Source organism: Mugil cephalus, chromosome 18 (genome assembly GCF_022458985.1).
Source record: "Mugil cephalus isolate CIBA_MC_2020 chromosome 18, CIBA_Mcephalus_1.1, whole genome shotgun sequence".
Taxonomy (NCBI): Eukaryota; Metazoa; Chordata; class Actinopteri; order Mugiliformes; family Mugilidae; genus Mugil; species Mugil cephalus.
In genome coordinates, this window is record NC_061787.1 from 22,340,850 (window position 1) to 22,357,885 (window position 17,036).

The following is a 17,036-nucleotide window of genomic DNA, read 5'->3' on the forward strand; positions in this document are numbered from 1 at the left end:
AGAAGAATCTTCTGATGCGGTCTCAACCCTTCCCCTCTTCTCTGAGTTTTCAAGAGACTCAGAGGACAATTCTGATGCAAGCCTCTTAGAAGGTTGGGCATCGGGGAGGGGTTCATCTTGGCTTTCTTGATTGTCATGTCCACCAGTGGGTCCACCCTCCACCTGACCCATCCCTCTGTTTCAGTGCTAGTCGGTGGGGGTGGACCATGCCCCTCCCCTTCTTCCACATCTCCACCAATGACGGGTTTTGGCGGGAGATTTGAAATTTCCGGCTCCGCCCCTTCAATCAGCTCTGTAACCGTCTCTCTCCTTCCGCCATTTTGTACCATATCCTTTTGTTTTGTCAGTTTCAACTTGTTGGCAAAAGATTTTGGGCAATCTCTGAACAGGTGGTCTCCCTCTCCACAGAGATTGCACTTTCTGCCATTGGTGCACTCCTCAAAGGTGTGCCCAATTTCTCTACATTTCCCACAAACGATTTTATCACATGCCTCTACCAGGTGCCCATGCTCACCACACTTGCGGCAGAGCTTGGGCTGTCCCTGGTAGTGGATATAGCCCCTGTTTTCACCAAGAACTATCATTGATGGTAGATGTTTCAGGCCCTGGAAGCCCTGGGGTCCTGCCATTGTTGAATGGGTACCCTCCAGGCACAGTTCCAGATGCCGTCCTCATCCTTAACCTTGGTAGCCTGGCCTTTAACAGTGCAAAATCTTCCCAGCCATGAGCAAATGTCCTCAGCATTTACTGTTTCATTGAACATTCTAACAATAACCGTTTTCAGGCTATTATCAGTCAGTTTCTCCACATTAAAAGCCGAGAACTGGGATTTCACATTTTCGTACCTTATCCAAAAGTCACGGAGTAACAATGCTGAACAGAAGCTTACGTCAAAGCCCTTGTTAAAGGGTAAGGTCAGAATACAGTTGAGGTCGTCTGCGGTAAACTTCAAGGTCTTTTGTATTAGATTCCGTGAGAAGTCAAGTCTTGACATCCCCACGTGTTTTCCATCAACCTCCTTCGAAGAGAAGCGGACACTGTGGTGCCTCCGTGTGCCGGCATAGCTGGCCGACATTTTGGAGGCACCACCAGCTTGGGGTGCTAAAAAACAGCTATAAAATGTTTCTAACAAACAACTGGATTAAAACAATAAAACCAATAAATTAGTGCAAAACTTACCTTTTGTGCAAACACGCAAAGAAAATGAACTACTTTATCTGTAAGGATGCAGCTGTAATAAACAGATGAACCCTTAAACTAGACAAAGTTGTGCAATTATGTTCTCCAAAACGTTGGCGTAAAGCTATGTCACAGAGACAATCACTTTCACCACCCTGAGGAGCGATCGCAGTCTTAGCCAAAAGGCCGAGAAGCGATACTCGCAAAGGCTTGGACAATATGTGTCCCGTCTGTACACCCTCACTCTCACTCGTGGTTTGGTCCCAGAACGTCAGCTGGGATATGTGAGCGGGGAAAGCTAAACCACTATATCCTGTTTTTATCCAGCTCATCCTTCTGTCTCTCTCTCGCTCTGTGCGTCTGTGTCCCAGGCGGTCTACTGAAAGCGTTGCAGGAGTAAGATTTACAGTCTACACATTATCAGGGGAGAGCGCGAACACAGTCCCCCACTGCCAGAAATTATGCAGTCGAGATTCCCACATTTGGGGAATTCGCAGGGGTCAGCACGACCTGGAGTTCAATGGCGGAGCCTCGCCCTGGGTGAACCGCCTTCTTGATCACGGTATCTCCCCTGCCAGGTAAGTATGAGTGGCACAAGTCGCAGGCGGGGGAGTCTGTCCCTGACACACCGTGCAGACTGATGGTGCTGACAATCTACGCCTTAGCAAAGCCATGTCATACAGGTGCGTGTAGCCATCTGCTACACTGCTGTTGTCCGGAACTCCGGTCGGTTTCTATTCCGTATTTGAACGAGATGAAGATGGCGAGCCTAGTTCTCAAATTGTGTCATAGGTGGTTGTTTACTGGTGAGGAGGTAGACAATAAAGATATGGCGTGCTTTTGTTTCCATTGGCTGGATAATCAGGGTAACCGGCCAAGAAACTCTGTGTAAAGATACAGCCACTGAAGAAGTCCTACGAGGCGAGCGCATCCGGCTTCTTCTTCCAGAGCTTACCAAGCCGTTCTTGTTTGTTGACACGTGTAGAGGAGTGCACCGCTCCCGGAGGTACTGCAATACCAGGTCGATGCGTGGAGTGGAGAGAGCAAGCCCTTGCTCCATCTCCCAAACCCAAAAATCAACTTAATATATGGTCCTCGGATAGAGGACGTATCAGATATTAAACTGATAAGAACAGATATGACACTTGATCTTAGCCAAAAGGCCGAGAAGCGATACTCGCAAAGGCTTGGACAATATGTGTCCCGTCTCCACACCCTCACTCTCACTCGTGGTTTGGTCCCAGAACGTCAGCTGGGATATGTGCGCGGGAAAAGCTAAACCACTATATCCTGTTTTTATACAGCTCATCCTTCTTCTCTCTCTCGCTCTTGTCGTGTGTCCCAGGCGGTCTACTGAAAGCGTTGCAGGAGTAAGATTTACAGTCTACACATTATCAGGGGGAGAGCGCGAACGCAGTCCCCCACTGCCAGACATTATGCATCGAGATTCCCACATTTGGGAATTCGCAGGGTTCAGCACACGACCTGGAGTGCAATGGCGGAGCCTCGCCCTGGGTGAACCGCCTTCTTGATCACGGTATCTCCCCTGCCAGGTAAGTATGAGTGGCACAAGTCGCAGGCGGGGAGTCTGTCCCTGAACACACCGTGCAGACTGATGGTGCTGACAATCTACGCCTTAGCAAAGCCAGGTCATACAGGTGCGTGTAGCCATCTGCTACGCTGCTGTTGTCCGGAACTCCGGTCGGTTTCTATTCCGTATTTGAACGAGATGAAGATGGCGAGCCTAGTTCTCAAATTGTGTCATAGGTGGTTGTTTACTGGTGAGGAGGTAGACAATAAAGATATGGCGTGCTTTTGTTTCCATTGGCTGGATAATCAGGTAACCGGGCCAAGAAACTCTGTGTAAAGATACAGCCACTGAAGAAGTCCTACGAGGCGAGCGCATCCGGCTCTTCTTCCAGAGCTTACCAAGCCGTTCTGTTTCTTGACATGTGTAGAGGAGTGCACCGCTCCTGGAGGTACTGCAATACCAGTCGATGCGTGGAGTGAGAGAGCAAGCCCTTGCTCCATCTCCCAACCCAAAAATCAACTTAATACATGGTCCTCGGATAAGGACGTATCAGATATAAACTGATAAGAACAGATACTACACTTGATCTTAGCCAAAAGGCCGAGAAGCGATACTCGCAAAGGCTTGGACAATATGTGTCCCGTCTCCACACCCTCACTCTCACCGTGTTTGGTGCCAGAACGTCAGCAGGATATGTGCGCGGGACAGCTAAACCACTATATCCTGTTTTTATCCAGCTCATCCTTCTGTCTCTCTCCTCTGCTGTGGTGTGTGTCCCAGGCGGTCTACTGAAAGCGTTGCAGGAGTAAGATTTACAGTCTACACATTATCAGGGGAGAGCGCGAACGCAGTCCCCCACTGCCAGAAATTATGCAGTCGAGATTCCCACATTTGGGGAATTTGCAGGGGTCAGCACGACCTGGAGTGCAATGGGAGCCTCGCCCTGGGTGAACCGCCTTCTTGACACAGTATCTCCCTGCCAGGTAAGTATGAGTGGCACAAGTCGCAGGCGGGGGAGTCTGTCCCTGACACACCGTGCAGACTGATGGTGCTGACAATCTACGCCTTAGCAAAGCCAGGTCATACAGGTGCGTGTAGCCATCTGCTACGCTGCTGTTGTCCGGAACTCCGGTCGGTTTCTATTCCGTATTTGATTTTTTTTTTTTTTTCATTAAAATTATTTATTGATACAAAATGCTTTGAGTCATCAGTTCACATCACACATTGCATTCTTTTTAGTTAAGATAACATAAATATGTTTTTAAAACATTTTGTGTTTATTCTCTTTTGTTCAGGAGCGGAGTGAGTCCTTAAGTAAGTCTACTCATTTCGCTCCCCGAAACAGGAGGTCTCTCGGTATCCTGTCCTGGTGCACAGAGGAAATCCCCACCCTGTTGCTCCTTCCCACCTTCCACTCCCGGAGGGCCAGGCCGCCGCTGCTCTGACCTTTTCCCGTGTGACTCTGGCTCCTTCTTCCGAATAGGCACAGAGGCGATTCTTCTTTGTGGCTGTGTCCTTGGCTTGCCGCCTGCAGCACCGGCAGCTTTGGCCGTTGCTGCAGCCATCCGGATCACAGCCACTGGGGGGATCTGCGTGTGCCTTCTTACCAGCAAGTTTCTGGAGGTCCATATGGCGTCTTTGATGGCGGCTAGGGCGAGCCACTGCTTGGCAAACTCTTCTTTACTCTGTGATTTATTGTCATGGCTCACCCCATACAGCACCAGCTGGGCTGTAAGGACCTCCCTTGCTGGCAAGTACGGGAAATTTAAGGAGCCAGCCATTGCCCACAGGTCTTCGGCAGCGCTGCACTCCCAGAGCAAGTGCCTCACTGTCTCAGGAGCGCCACAACCAGGTCGGGGGCAGGTTGGGTTTCTTGCCATGCCCCTGAGTGCATGACGGACCTGACCGGGAGGATCTCATGTGCCACCATCCATGACAGGTCCCGGAGTCTGTTTGGGAGAGCGGGATGGTTTACATTGCGCCAAACTGTGGAGGGCTCGCCGAGTGCAAGCCCGCGCAGTGGATTCATGGCCCCCGTTCCTGCAAAAAAGGGAATGACATGGGATGGTTACAAAAAACTTTTGTTCTTCACCCTTATTAAAATTTTTTAAAAAACTTGAATAAAAGCATATGCGGGTGGTGGGTTTTTAAAAGACACGGTGTTTTTAAGTTTTGGGGTTTTAAAATTTTCAGTTTCGGGGGTAGGCCCCCATCCAAAATTTTTGTCATCGCCGCTGTCTTGAGTTCCCCGGAGGGGTTTTGGGCATTTGCAATATGGATTTGAAGGGGTTTATCGTTTCCCGGGAGAAAAAAAGGGTAAGTTTCCCCCTTGCCTCCTTTTTCTTTTGTTTCTTTTTTTGGTGTTCCTCATTTTTCCCTTTTGATCCCAATGAAGTTAAAAAAAGGGCCCGATCTAGATTAAAAGCACATTTTTAAAAGGGGGGTAAAAACAGAACTGATTAGAAAAAAGAAAGGGTAAATCCAGTTTTAAATATTAAAACCTTCCCTTCTATCGTCATCCTCAAGCCCCCCCAAACCCTATCTTTGTCAAATTTCCTACCAGTTTCCAATTTGCATTCCTCCCCCCTCCCTTCAAATTTTTCCCAAAATTTTTTCGGGTTTTCCTGTGTCTGAGACATCGGTTTTTTTTCTTCTCTCCATGTCCAAAAATTTGTGCTTGAGTTTTTTTTTGTTAGCTTGACCCAGAGGCTTGCCCAAAACCAGTCTGTAAAGTCTGAGTCCTGTTCACAAAATAAAAGGTCGTGCATAAAAAGTTTTGTCGTCCCATGTCAAAATCCCTTTGGTGGTGGCCCCCCGCCCCCGGAAATTCCCACTCCTTTTAAATTCTTTGTCCTTCTCAAGATCTGTCCCAAGGTTTATACAAACCCATAGAGGGGGGAAATAACGGACAGCCCTGACGGAACCGCATTAAATATGACTGCTTTTGTAAGATGCCTTTTAATAAAATTTTGCTGCTAATCCCCCGGTACAACGCCCACCCACTTATAAACTCTCTGGGAACCCCATTTTTTGCATACCCTAAAAATTTATGGTGCGGATCGATCAAAGGTTTCTAAAATTTCTAAATTTAGGACTACTAGCCGAATTTTTCTGTTTTTTTGGAACGATTTTTGTCTGGGATCAGTCCCAGGGTCTGTAAATCCTCCCCCGGTATGGCCAGATTTGTCCGGGTAAATCAAGCCCTTTAAAACCCCATGTATCCGTTGTGCTAAAAGTTTGTAAAAAGTTTACAGTCAGATTTAAGGCGTGATTGGTTCCCCTTTTTCTTGGCCCGTTTTGTTTTTGTTTTGTGGAGGATGTCCTTCCCTACTTTAAAAAAGTCGGGAAAAAAGGCCGGGGCCGTTCAAAGGGTCTTTAAAAAAAAAAAAAGCGGTCGGGAACTAAAAATTTTCCCAGACGTTTGATAAAATTCCGGAAGCCCCGTCGGGCCTGGGGACTTCCCCTCTCTTAAAAACCAAGTAGCCTTGTTTAACTCTTCAAGGGTAAATTTTGGGTTAAAATCACACGGGTCTGTAACTGTCCGGTCAAAAAAATCTAAAACTTCGTCATTTATCATTCCAAACGCTTTTCCTTGTATAGATTTTCATGAATTTGATGCAACTGTTGGGGCCCATCTGAAGTTTGCCGGCTCCATCCCGCCCCCTCTTTTTTGGACATTCCCTCCTTGTTATTATTTTTTTAAAAAAGTATCTCTAATTTTTCCCTTCTTCTTTTCTTTTTTCTTTACTTCAAAAAATAATTTTTTTACTTTGATTTCTGCAAATTTGACTTTTTCTGTTTTAAACTTTCTTTATTTTATTAAAATTACCCATGTTTTTTTTAAAATTCAAAATCCCTTTTGAAGTCTTTTTTGCGCCCCATCTTCATTGTTTTCTTTGTACTTTTTTCTTTTCCCGGGGCCGTCTAAAAAAAGTCGGGTCCCCTTTAACCATTTCCCACCGTGGTCGTGAGTTGTATAATTTCCTGGGGGGTTGCCACTCTCTATTTTGTCCCTTACCGACTAACTATTTTTGCTTCAGGGGGAGCAATTAGTTTCCCAGCCTCTTCCTGGTGTCGCCCCCCAAAGTTAGTGATAATGTCAAATGCAGTGGTGATCAGAAAAGAAAAAGGGGTGTCAATTGCACCTGGGTGCACAGCCCCTGGGAAACAAATAACTATGCGAGAGGCTCTGGCCCCTTTCCAAACTAAACCCAGGTGAAGCCCTCCTTTGGATGCATGTTTTTAAAAAACGCCCTTTTTTTTTTTAAAAAACGTCAAAAATTTTTTTCTTTAATAAAACCCGATTTTTGTCCGTTTTAAAAATGTCTCCTGCTCCTCTTCTACCCCTTTTTTTAAAAATGCAGTTAACCACCCCCTAAAATAAATGGTTTTGCCCCAGCATGTGGGACTGCAAGTTTCCAAAAGGTATACCTGATTTCTTTCATTAAAACCAAATTTAAAAAGGGTTTTAAAAATCCTGCCCCTAAAAGTAAATGTGCTAAAAGGGCCCCCTACGTCTTTCCCACCCTTTTTCCCCCTTTCACAGTGTGGGGATTGTTGATTAAAAGGCCACCCCATCTTTCTGTTTAATTTGACCCCCTATTGATTTTCCTGACCTATGCCCCCCATTGTGTGAAATGTTTAAAAAACGGATGAAACTTCCCTGTAATAAAAAACCGTTTAAAAGAACAAGAAATGAAAAAAACACTCTGTGCTCTAACCCCTGATTTTACATTCTCCATTTTGTTTAGAAAGGTAATTGCCATGAGTATTGTTAAAATAAAAGGTTTGACATTTTTAAAGACAAAATTTTTTGACGAGGGTTTTGAAAAAAAACACAGGTTAGTTTTTTTTGTGAATGGAGCTCCCCCTTTCATTTCCCGATGAGAGTAAAGGGGTTTGAGCCCATCCCCCGTCGAGTTAGGGGGGGGGCCTTTTCTGCTTTTTGCGTTTGCCTTTGTGTTTTCGGGGTTGTTGTTGAGAATATTTAAAAAAAGACCTCATTGGGTGAATGGAGGGGGAAGATTTTGACCCCAAAAACCAGAAGAATTTTGATGCGGTTCAACCCTTTCCCCCTTTCTCTGGTTTTAAAAGAGAAAGGAAAATTTTGATGCAAGTTTTTTAAAGGGTTTGGGGCATCGGGGGGGGGGGTTTCATCTTGGCTTTCTTGATTGTATGTCCCCCATGGGTCCCCCTCCCCCTGACCATCCCCTTGTTTCAGTGTAGTCGGGTGGGGGGGACCAGCCCTCCCTTTTCCACATCTCCCCAATGGGGTTTTTGGGGGAGATTTGAAATTCCGGCCCCCCCCTTCAATCAGCTTGAAAAAAACCGTTCTTCCTCCGCCTTTTTTCCCTTTCCTTTTGTTTTGTCAGTTTAACTTTTTGGGGCAAAAAATTTTGGGCAATCTTTGAACAGGTGGTCTCCCCTCCACAGAGATTGCACTTTCTGCCTTGGGTGCACTCCTAAAGGGTGTCCCCAATTTTTCCCAAATTTTTCCCCACAAACTTTTTATCCACCCTTTTACCGGGTCCCCTGCTCCCCACACTTGGGCAGAGTTGGGCTTCCTGGTAGGGGTTATACCCCCTTTTTTCACCAAGAACTACTTTGAGGTAGATGTTTCAGGCCCGGGAACCCTGGGGGTCCTGCCATTGTTGAATGGGACCCTCCAGGCCCAGTTCCAGATGCCGTCCTCACCCTTAATTTGGGTACCCGGCCTTTAACATTCAAAATCTTCCCAGCCTGACAAATGTCCTCAGATTTACTTTTTCATTAAAACATTCTAACAAAAACCTTTTTAGGCTATTATCGCGTTTCTCCACTTTAAAACCCGAGAAATGGATTTCACATTTGTACCTTACCCAAAAGTCCGGATAACAATGTGGACAAAAAGTTTATCAAAGCCCGTTTTAAAGGGAAAGGTCAGAATACATTGAGGTCTCTGCGGTAAATTTCGGTTTTTGTTTTAGATTCGTGGAAAAGTCAAGTCTTGACATCCCCACTGTTTTCCATCAACCTCCTTCGAAGAGAAGCGGACATGGGGGCCCTCCGTTCCCGGGCATAGCTGGCCGACATTTTGGAGGCACCACCGTTGGGGGAAAAAAAACAGATAAAAAATGTTTCTAACAAACAACTGGATTAAAACAATAAAACCAATAAAAAAAATAAATTTGCAAAACTTACCTTGTGTGCAAAAGACGCAAAAAAAATGAATATTTTTATCGAAGGATGCAGCTGAAATAACAGTAAACCCCTTAAAAAATAGAAAAGTTGTGAAATTTAGTTCTCCCAAAACGTTGGCGTAAAGTATGTCCAGAGACAATCACTTTCCCCCCTGAGGAGCGATGGGTTTAGCCAAAAGGGGCCGAGAAGGGGATTCGCAAAGGCTTGGAAATATGGCCCCGCTCCCACCCTCATCTCACTGTGGTTTGGTCCAAACGCAGCTGGGTATGTGCGGGGGGGAAAGCTAAACCACAAAATCTGTTTTTATCCACCCATCCTTCTTCTCTTCCCCCGTGCGTGTGTGTAGGCGGTTATGAAAGGTTGCAGGATAAGTTTTACAGTCTAAATTTCAGGGGGGGGGAAGCCCCCCCCCCCGGGCCAAAAAGGGGGGGGCCCGGGTAAATCCCTCCCGGGGGAAACCAAAGGGTTTTCCCCCCCGGGTTTGGGGGGCACAAGCGCGGGGGGGGATTGCCCCTACAACCGTGCAGATGTGGTGCTGACAATTCCCCTTGCAAAGCCGGGGGCAACGGGCGTTAAAATTGTACGCGCTTTTGTCCGGCCCCGGGTCGGTTTCTATTCCTTTTTGAACGAGATAAAGATGGGGGCCCTGTTCTAAAATTGTGTATAGGTGGTTGTTTATGTTGAGGAGGTAACAATAAAGAATGGCGTGCTTTTTTTTCCTTGGCTGGAAAATCAGGTAACCCGGCAAAAATCGTTGGGGTCCCCCAAAAGAATTAAGGGCGGGGCGCTTCCCCTTTTCTTTTTTGGGAGCTTTCCAAGCCCGTTTTTGTTTTTTTGAAACTTTTTAGAAGTGCCCGCTCCCGGGGTTGCCTACCATATTGGAGTAAAGGGAGCCCCTTGTCCATCTCCCCCAAAAAACAATTAAATTTGGTCTGGTAGGGGTTCAGTTTTAAAACTGTAAAAAGATTTTCCTTGATTTAAGCCGGGGAAAAAAAGCGTCCGGGTTAACAATAGTTCCCCCCCACCCCTCCTCTCCCGTTTTTTTTTTCCCAGAAGTCGCGGGTATTTGGCCGGGGGGCTCCCTTTGGGCTCTCCCCGTCCTTTTGCTTTTGTGCGGTGGGTCCCCGGGGTTCGAAAGCTTTTCGGTGATTTCGCTTTTTTAGGGAGGGGGAAACCACCCCCCAAACCAAAAAAATTTTGCATCAATTTCCATTTGGGGTTCCAGGGGCGCAATTTTGGAGCAAGGGAAATTTTCCCCCGGGTAAAAACCCCTTTTTTTGGTTTTAGGTTTCCCCCCTGGGGGTAAGTATGGTGGGACAAAGTCGCGGCGGGGGGTTCGTCCCACAAGGGGGCAACTGAGGGGTTGCTGACTTTTCCTTTTGGCCGGGTTATAATTTGTACCATTGCCGCCTGTTGCCGGAACCCCGGCCAGTATTTGAAAAGAAGATGGGAAAGAAAGTTTAAAATTTGGTATAGGTGTTTTTCTGGGGGGGGTAACAATAAAATACTGTTTTGCCCCCCGGGGAAACAAAAGGGAAGAAACTCTGTGTAAAGATACACCCATGAAGAAGCCCCAGAGGGGGTTCGGCTTCTTCTTCCAAAAATTACCAAGCCGTTCTTTTTTGTTGACAGTGTAGGGGAGTGCACCCCCCCCCCGGAGGTCTGAATACCGGGTCATGCGTGGGGTGGAGAGAGCAAGCCCTTGCCCCATTCCCAAAACCCCAAAAAAAACTTAATTTAATGGTCCTTTTATAGGGGAAAGTTCGAATTAAACTGATAAAACAGATTTTTTTTTTTTTTTTTTTTTTTAAAATTATTTATTATAAAAAAGCTTTGAGTATCGGTTATACACACACATTGCATTTTTTTAGTTAAGAAAAACATAAATTTTTTTTAAAACATTTTGTGTATATTTCTTTTGTCAGAAGCGGAGTGAGCCCCTTAAAATAAGTCTATCATTTCGCCCCCGGAAACGGGAGGTCTCCTTTTCCCTGTCCTTGAAAAGGGGAACCCCCACCTGTTGCTCCTTCCCCCCTTTCCACCCCCGGGAGGGCCAGGCCCCCGCTGCTTTGACCTTTTCCCGGTGTTGGCTTTTTTCCGAATAGGCACAAGGCTTTCTTTTTGGGGCGTGCCCTTGGTTGCCGCCGCAAACCCGGCATTTTTTGGCCCCGTTGCTGCAGCCACCCGGATCACAGCCGGGGGGGGGGGTTCGCTGTGTTCTTACCAGCGTTTCTGGAGGCCCTTTTGGCGTCTTTGGATGGGGTGGGGCGAGCCCGTTGGGCAAACTTTTTTTACCGTATTTATTGTCATGGCTCACCCCATACGAAACCACTGGGGAAAGGCCCCCCTTGGGGCAATTTGGGAAATTTAAGGAGCCAGCCATTGCCCACAGGTCTTCGGCAGCGCTGCACTCCCAGAGCAAGTGCCTCCCCGCTCAGGTGCGCAAACCGGTCGGGGCAGGTTGAGTTTCTGCCATGCCCCGGGAGTGCATGACGGACCTGACCGGAGGATCTCATGGTGCCACCATCCATGACAGGTCCCGGAGTCTGTTTGGGAGAGCGGGATGGTTTACATTGCGCCAAACTGTGGAGGGCTCGCCGAGTGCAAGCCCGCGCAGTGGATTCACTGGCTCCCGTTCCTGCACAAAAGAGATGACATGGCGATGGTTACATAAAAGCTGTAGTTCTTCACCCTCTAACTTAAAATGCTTTAAAAACATTTGAATAAAAGCATATGCAGGTGGTAGGTTAAAAGACACAGGTGTTCTTAAGTCTTTGGGTAGAATTTTCAGTCTTCTGAGGTAGGTCCCCATCCCCAGAATTCTTGTCATCGCCGCTGTCTTGAGATTCCTGGATGGGTCTGTGGCATTTGCAATATGGAGTGAAGTGTATCTGCTTCCGAGAAACAGACGTAAGTCAGGTACTCCCTTGCCTCCTTTTTCCTTTTGTTTCTTCATTTGGTGTCTCCTCAGTCTTTCCATTTTGATCCCCATATGAAGTAAAAAATGGCCCGATCTAGATTAAAAGCACATTTCTAGGCGGGGTAAAAACAGAACTGATTAGTAAAAGTAAGGGTAAAATCACAGCTTTAATGATTAAAACCTTCCCTTCTATCGTCAGTCCTCTAAGTCCCCAAAATCCTAGTCTTTGTCTAACTTTCCCTACCACGTCTGTCCAATTTGCATTCCCTCCTCCCTCCCTGTCAAATTTTTATACCCAATATTTTCTGGTTTTCCTGTGTCTGAGTCACATCGAGTCCTGTTTTCTCTGTCTGCGTCCATGCTCCGTAAAATTGTGCTTGAGTTTTGTCTCTGTTCAGTCTTGAGCCAGAGGCTTGTCCAAACCAGTCTGTCAAGTCTAGAGTCCTGTTCACAGATAAAAGGTCAGTGCATAAAATGTTTATGTCGTCCATGTACAAAATGCACTTGGTGGTGAGTCCCCCGCTTCCCGGAATTCCCACTCCATTGATTCTTTTGTCCCTTCTCAAGATCTGTGCCAATGGTTCTATACAAACCACATAGAGGAGGGCAGATAACGGACAGCCCTGACGGACACCGCAGTTAATATCGACTGCTTTTGTAAGATGCCCATTAACTAGAAATCTGCTGCTAATCCCCCGGTACAAACAGTCCCACCCACGTTATAAACCTCTCTGGGAAGCCCATTTTTTACAGTACCCTAAAAAGGTACTGGTGCGAGACTCGATCAAAGGCTTTCTCAAAGTCTAAATTTAGGACTACTAGCCGATGTTTTCTGTCTCTCGCGTAACAGATGGTGTCTCGGATCAGTACCAGGCCGTCTGTGATCCTCCTCCCCGGTATGGCACAGACTTGATCCGGGTGAATCAAGTCCTCTAAAACCATGCTCATCCGTGTCGCTAAAAGTTTGCTAAAAAGTTTACAGTCAGAGTTTAAGAGCGTGATTGGTCTCCAGTTCTTCAGGTCCGTTTTGTCTTTGTCTTTGTGGAGGAGTGTCACTGCCCCTACTCTAAAACTGTCAGGTAAAAGGTCCAGCCGTTCAAAGTCTTTAAAAACAACAAGCAGGTCAGGTACTAAAATGTCCCAGAACGTTTGATAAAATTCACAGGAAGTCCGTCAGGGCCTGGGGACTTCCCTCTCTTAAAACTCAAGATAGCCTTGTTTAACTCTTCAAGGGTAAAATCTTGGGTTAAAATCACACTGTCTGTAACTGTCCGGTCAATAAAATCTAAAACTTCAGTCATTGTATCATTCTCAACAGCTTTTTCCTTGTATAGATTTTCATAGAAATTGATGACAACCTGCTGGGCCCCATCTGAAGTGCTTGCCAGGCTACCATCCGCCCCCCTCAGTTTTAGGACATTCCCTCCCTTGTTCATTATTTTTTTAAAAAAGTATCTCGTACATTTTTCTCCCTCTTCTATATTCTTGTTCTTTACTTCGAAGAATAATTCCTTTACTTTGGATTTCTGCCAAATTTGACATTTCTGTTTTCACTTGCTTTATTTCATCATTAAAATTTAACCCATGTTTATTTAATTCAAAATACCGTTGAAGTCGTTTTTGCAGTCCCATCATGCATCTGTTTTCTTTGTACTTTTTTCTTTTCCCTGCTCGTCTAAAAAAAGTCTGGGTCCTCCCTTTAACCATTTCCCACCAGTGTGCTCGTGAGTTGTATAAGTCCTGAAGGGTCTGCCACTCTCTATATTGCTCCCTATACCGACTAACTATGTCTTTGTCTTCTAGGAGGGAGCAATTGAGTTTCCACAGACCTCTTCCTGGTGTCGCACCCAAAGTGAGTGATAATGTGCAAGATAGCATGTGGTGATCAGAAAAGAAGACAGGTGTCAATGTAGCATCCGTGGGTGCACAGTCCCTGGTGAACAAATAATCTACGCGAGAGGCTCTGGCGCCGTCACCACTGAACCAGGTGAAGCCCTCCTCTCTTGGATGCATGATTTTAAAACAGTCCTGTAGTTTAAAAACGTCACACATCGTCTTTAATAAAACCGACGTCTTGTCCGTTTTAAAATCGTCTCCTGCTCCTCTTCTATCCCCTTTGCTTAAAATGCAGTTAAAATCACCCCCTAAAATCAATGGTTTTCGACCCAGCATGTGGGACTGCAAGTCTTCCAAAAGGTCATACCTGTCATTTCTTTCATTAAAACCATAAATATTAAGAAGGTTAAAATCCTGTCCCATAAAAGTCAAATGTGCTAAAAGCGCCCTACCGTCTTTCACCACCGTGCTGCCCTTCACCAGAATGTGAGGATTGTTGATTAAAATGGCCACTCCATCATTTCTGTTTAATTTGACCCGCTCCATATTGATTTCCCTGACCATATGCCCTCCCATTGTGTGTAGTGTTTAAAAAACGAGTATGCAACATTCCTGTAATAAAAACACATCTGACTTAAAAGAACTAAGAAATGATAAAACACTCTGTGCTCTAACTCTCGACTTTACACTTCTCACATTTATGGTTTGAGAAGGTAATTGCCATGAGTATTGTTAAAATAAACAGGTTTGACATTTTAAAAGACTAAAATGTTATGACGAGTGGTTTTGAACTAAAACACAGTGTTAGTTAATTTCTTGTGAATGGAGCTCCCTCCTTCACTTCCACAGACTGAGAGTGAAGTGGTTGAGCCCCATTCCCCCGTCGACGTCTAGGTGGGGGCCGTTGCTGCAATGTTGCGTTTAGCTTTGTGTCTTTCGGGGTTGATTGTAGAGCAATATTTAAAAAAGAGACCTCATTGGGTGAATCGGAGGGAAGATTCTTGACCCACCAGAAGAATCTTCAGAAGAATCTTCTGATGCGGTCTCAACCCTTCCCCTCTTCTCTGAGTTTTCAAGAGACTCAGAGGACAATTCTGATGCAAGCCTCTTAGAAGGTTGGGCATCGGGGAGGGGTTCATCTTGGCTTTCTTGATTGTCATGTCCACCAGTGGGTCCACCCTCCACCTGACCCATCTCCTCTGTTTCAGTGCTAGTCGGTGGGGGTGGACCATGCCCCTCCCCTTCTTCCACATCTCCACCAATGACGGGTTTTGGCGGGAGATTTGAAATTTCCGCTCCGCCCCTTCAATCAGCTCTGTAACCGTCTCTCTCCTTCCGCCATTTTGTACCATATCCTTTTGTTTTGTCAGTTTCAACTTGTTGGCAAAAGATTTTGGGCAATCTCTGAACAGGTGGTCTCCCTCTCCACAGAGATTGCACTTTTCTGCCATTGGTGCACTCCTCAAAGGTGTGCCCAATTTCTCTACATTTCTCACACAAACGATTTTATCACATGCCTCTACCAGGTGCCCATGCTCACCACACTTGCGGCAGAGCTTGGGCTGTCCCTGGTAGTGGATATAGCCCCTGTTTTCACCAAGAACTATCATTGATGGTAGATGTTTCAGGCCCTGGAAGCCCTGGGGGTCCTGCCATTGTTGAATGGGTACCCTCCAGGCACAGTTCCAGATGCCGTCCTCATCCTTAACCTTGGTAGCCTGCCTTTAACAGTGCAAAATCTTCCCAGCCATGAGCAAATGTCCTCAGCATTTACTGTTTCATTGAACATTCTAACAATAACCGTTTTCAGGCTATTATCAGTCAGTTTCTCCACATTAAAAGCCGAGAACTGGGATTTCACATTTTCGTACCTTATCCAAAAGTCACGGAGTAACAATGCTGAACAAAGCTTACGTCAAAGCCCTTGTTAAAGGGTAAGGTCAGAATACAGTTGAGGTCGTCTGCGGTAAACTCAAGGTCTTTTGTATTAGATTCCGTGAGAAGTCAAGTCTTGACATCCCCACGTGTTTTCCATCAACCTCCTTCGAAGAGAAGCGGACACTGTGGTGCCCTCCGTGTGCCGGCATAGCTGGCCGACATTTTGGAGGCACCACCAGCTTGGGGTGCTAAAAAACAGCTATAAAATGTTTCTAACAAACAACTGGATTAAAACAATAAAACCAATAAATAACAATAAATTAGTGCAAAACTTACCTTGTGTGCAAAAGACGCAAAGAAAATGAACTACTTTATCCGTAAGGATGCAGCTGTAATAAACAGATGAACCCTTAAAATAGACAAAGTTGTGCAATGATGTTCTCCAAAACAGTGGCGTAAAGCTATGTCACAGAGACAATCACTTTCACCACCCTGAGGAGCGATCGCAGTCTTAGCCAAAAGGCCGAGAAGCGATACTCGCAAAGGCTTGGACAATATGTGTCCCGTCTCCACACCCTCACTCTCACTCGTGGTTTGGTCCCAGAACGTCAGCTGGGATATGTAGTGCGCGGGGAAAGCTAAACCACTATATCCTGTTTTTATCCAGCTCATCCTTCTGTCTCTCTTCTCGCTCTGTGCGTGTGTGTCCCAGGCGGTCTACTGAAAGCATTGCAGGAGTAAGATTTACAGTCTACACATTATCAGGGGAGAGCGCGAACGCAGTCCCCCACTACAGAAATTATGCAGTCGAGATTCCCACATTTGGGGAATTCGCAGGGTTCAGCACGACCTGGAGTGCAATGGCGGAGCCTCGCCCTGGGTGAACCGCCTTCTTGATCACGGTATCTCCCCTGCCAGGTAAGTATGAGTGGCACAAGTCGCAGGCGGGGAGTCTGTCCCTGACACCACCGTGCAGACTGATGGTGCTGACAATCTACGCCTTAGCAAAGCCAGGTCATACAGGTGCGTGTAGCCATCTGCTACGCTGCTGTTGTCCGGAACTCCGGTCGGTTTCTATTCCGTATTTGAACGAGATGAAGATGGCGAGCCTAGTTCTCAAATTGTGTCATAGGTGGTTGTTTACTGGTGAGGAGGTAGACAATAAAGATATGGCGTGCTTTTGTTTCATTGGCTGGATAATCAGGGTAACCGGCCAAGAAACTCTGTGTAAAGATAACAGCCACTGAAGAAGTCCTACGAGGCGGAGCGCATCCGACTTCTCTCTGACCAGTTGTAGCACTTACCAAGCCGTTCTTGTTTGTTGACACCGTGTAGAGGAGCAACCCTACTCGGAGGTACGCAAACCAGTATCTTAGTGAGACAACTTAGACATATTTTTTTAAGAAAATCAACAAAATAATGTCCTTCTAGATACGTATCAATATTAAACTGATAAGAACAGATCATTTTTTATTAATGTAAATGTTGTCAGAAGCAGGAAGTGCTTTGTCA

The 17,036-nt window shown here is 46.1% G+C and overlaps 6 non-coding genes across 6 annotated transcripts; all 6 read right to left on the reverse strand.

Annotated features, from left to right (window-relative positions):
• Nucleotides 1–1,600: 1,600 nt before the first annotated feature.
• LOC124996096 lies at nucleotides 1,601–1,765 on the reverse strand. Its single transcript, XR_007110810.1, has one exon. It is a non-coding gene; the product is annotated as a U1 spliceosomal RNA (small nuclear RNA).
• A 398-nt stretch (nucleotides 1,766–2,163) lies between these two features.
• Nucleotides 2,164–2,354, reverse strand: LOC124996087. The gene has a single exon (XR_007110804.1). It is a non-coding gene; the product is annotated as a U2 spliceosomal RNA (small nuclear RNA).
• A 221-nt stretch (nucleotides 2,355–2,575) lies between these two features.
• LOC124996106 lies at nucleotides 2,576–2,740 on the reverse strand. The gene has a single exon (XR_007110818.1). It is a non-coding gene; the product is annotated as a U1 spliceosomal RNA (small nuclear RNA).
• Nucleotides 2,741–3,136: 396 nt separating this feature from the next.
• Nucleotides 3,137–3,322, reverse strand: LOC124996088. Its single transcript, XR_007110805.1, has one exon. It is a non-coding gene; the product is annotated as a U2 spliceosomal RNA (small nuclear RNA).
• A 218-nt stretch (nucleotides 3,323–3,540) lies between these two features.
• Nucleotides 3,541–3,701, reverse strand: LOC124996075. The gene has a single exon (XR_007110796.1). It is a non-coding gene; the product is annotated as a U1 spliceosomal RNA (small nuclear RNA).
• A 12,585-nt stretch (nucleotides 3,702–16,286) lies between these two features.
• Nucleotides 16,287–16,450, reverse strand: LOC124996105. Its single transcript, XR_007110817.1, has one exon. It is a non-coding gene; the product is annotated as a U1 spliceosomal RNA (small nuclear RNA).
• Between the last annotated feature and the right edge of the window lie 586 nt (nucleotides 16,451–17,036).